Source organism: Arachis ipaensis, chromosome B1 (assembly GCF_059453495.1).
Source record: "Arachis ipaensis isolate K30076 ecotype BB chromosome B1, ASM5945349v1, whole genome shotgun sequence".
Classification (NCBI taxonomy): domain Eukaryota; kingdom Viridiplantae; phylum Streptophyta; class Magnoliopsida; order Fabales; family Fabaceae; genus Arachis; species Arachis ipaensis.
The window spans coordinates 85,915,387-85,917,663 of record NC_142436.1 but is presented as its reverse complement, the minus strand read 5'-3'; the positions used below and the strand labels follow the sequence as shown (position 1 = coordinate 85,917,663).

The window sequence follows — 2,277 nt, the reverse complement described above, 5'->3', positions numbered from 1 at the left end:
ACAGCTACCAAAACACCCTAAAACCTTATTTAACATACTAAACTACCAATTAAACTCAACTATCTAAACAAAACATGAAATTAAACTAATTCTATCAATATGTACAAAAGAGAAAATGAAAGGATTTTACCATGGTGGGTTGTCTCCCACCTAGCACTTTTGTTTATTGTCCTTAAGTTGGACTTATGGGGAGCTCCTCATCAAGGTGGCTTGTGCTTGTACTCATCTTGGAACTTCCACCAATGCTTGGACTTCCAATAAGCTCCATCATTCAAGATTAATATCTTCAAGCTTTGATGGAGTTCTTCACAAACCATGGGATCCCAATGTTGATCCTCATGTGTTCCCGGATCCCATATTTTGTCTTCACACCCATCTCCAAGTTGATTATCATTAATCCATGTGGGTGGTGAGCAAGGTGAATTCTCAAGGAAATGACCAAACATCCTTCTAGACCCAAGCGATCTAGTTCTACACCAACTCTTACAATTAAGCTTTGAGCATGCAACCATAATGAACCTAGAATGATATTTCAAACCACTAACCATCTCCTTTTTACTCTTAAAGCCACAAATATGTCTTAGTTGACCATCCGTCTTAAGCAAACCATATTCAAGGGGAATAATAAAGCTTGAGCATAAGGAATTTACCCACTTGAATGAGAGAATGGATGGTGGTGGCTTGGGGAGAGGTATCTCCAATGTGCTAGCGAGCTTCACTCCCTTGTGTTCTTCCTTGTCAATCTCCACCTCTTCATAAACTTCTTCATTCTCAATCCTTTGTTCATCAACTTCATCTAGCTTGTCTCCATCACTCAAGTCATAAATGGGAGGTTGAGAGAAATCTACCTCCACATCACTTTTAAATTCATTGGGAGAGGATTCTTCAAATTCAAAGGATTATTCACCAAGAAGATTGGATGCATGATCTTCATCACCAAGGGAACTCAATTCTTGCTTCATTCTCTCCAAGTCTTCATATAGAATATGCCTTGGAGGTTGTGCACATTCCTCCTCAACATCAAATTTACTCTTCTTGGAGGGATTTTCTTTGATTTTAGCTTCCCATGGAAGTTCCGCATCTCCTAAGTCTTCAACCACTTCTTCCTCTTCTTCAATGGTCATAGGTTCCTCCAATTGTTCTAACACAAAGTAGCCTTCCTCCTTTTCCACCGGAGTTTCCAATCTCTCCTTCATGCTATGCTCTTCTTGAGCCATGGGAGTTCCTTGAGTGTCCAAAAGTTGGGATGCTAACCGGTTTACCACCGCATCCAAGGCGGTCATGAATTGTTGCACATCCCTTGTCATCTCCTCATGTCCTTGAAGAAGAACACCAAGGGTTCCATCCATTAGAGGTTGGAGTGGATAAGAAGGTTCATTGTCTTGGAGAAAGGGTTCATTATAGGAAGGTGGTTCTTCTTGGTGAGGTGGTGGTGTGTATTGAAGTGGTTCTTGGGAGTAGTAATCTTGGAATTGTGGTTCCATGTATGGCTCATATGGTTCAAAAGGAGGTTGGTATGGTGGGTAAGGATCATGGTCATATGGAGGTGTTTGTTGAAAATAGGCTTGTGAGTGTGGTTGAGGGTCATGTTGAGGATATGACTCATAGGCATATAGTGGTGGTTCTTGGAAATCACAAGGAGATCCACCATAGCCATTTGATTGATATGCATCAAAGAATGGCTCTTCCTCATAGTGCATTGGTGGAGGTTGTTGCCATGATGATTGATCATAAGCATATGGCTCTTCCCACCTTTGATTGTCCCATCCTTGATACACATCTCCATTATAGTCCTCATCACCTACAACATAGTTGTAATCACACTCATAGCCAAAATGAGAATTCATAATGGAAAGAGAAAACAAAAATCAAAAGATAATGGAAAATAAGAGAAATAAAATTCTACAACTAGCAAATAAAGCAAAAAGCAAGATATTCACACTATTCACATATGTACAATAACCAATAACATAACACCATTGCAAATCCCCGGCAACGGCGCCATTTTGATTAATGGATTTTTGATGGTATAGAATTTCACAAATGAATTCTCGTTGCAAGTATAGTTTCTAAACCAACAATAATCCTTTCATACAAAAGATTGTTTGTCACAAGTAACAAACCCCTAAAATTTATAACCGAAGTATTCAAACCTCGGGTCGTTCTCCCTAGGAATTACAATAAAGTGTCTTGTTATTGGTTTGAGTTGTTTTGGGGTTTTTAAGCTTTTGGACAAGAAATATAAATGGCAAAGAAAATAAACTAACAACTAACAAA

At 39.0% G+C, this 2,277-nt stretch overlaps 1 pseudogene; it reads right to left on the bottom strand.

Annotated features, from left to right (window-relative positions):
* Nucleotides 1-200: 200 nt before the first annotated feature.
* LOC148577326 (uncharacterized) lies at nt 201-1,847 on the bottom strand (annotated as a pseudogene).
* Between the last annotated feature and the right edge of the window lie 430 nt (nt 1,848-2,277).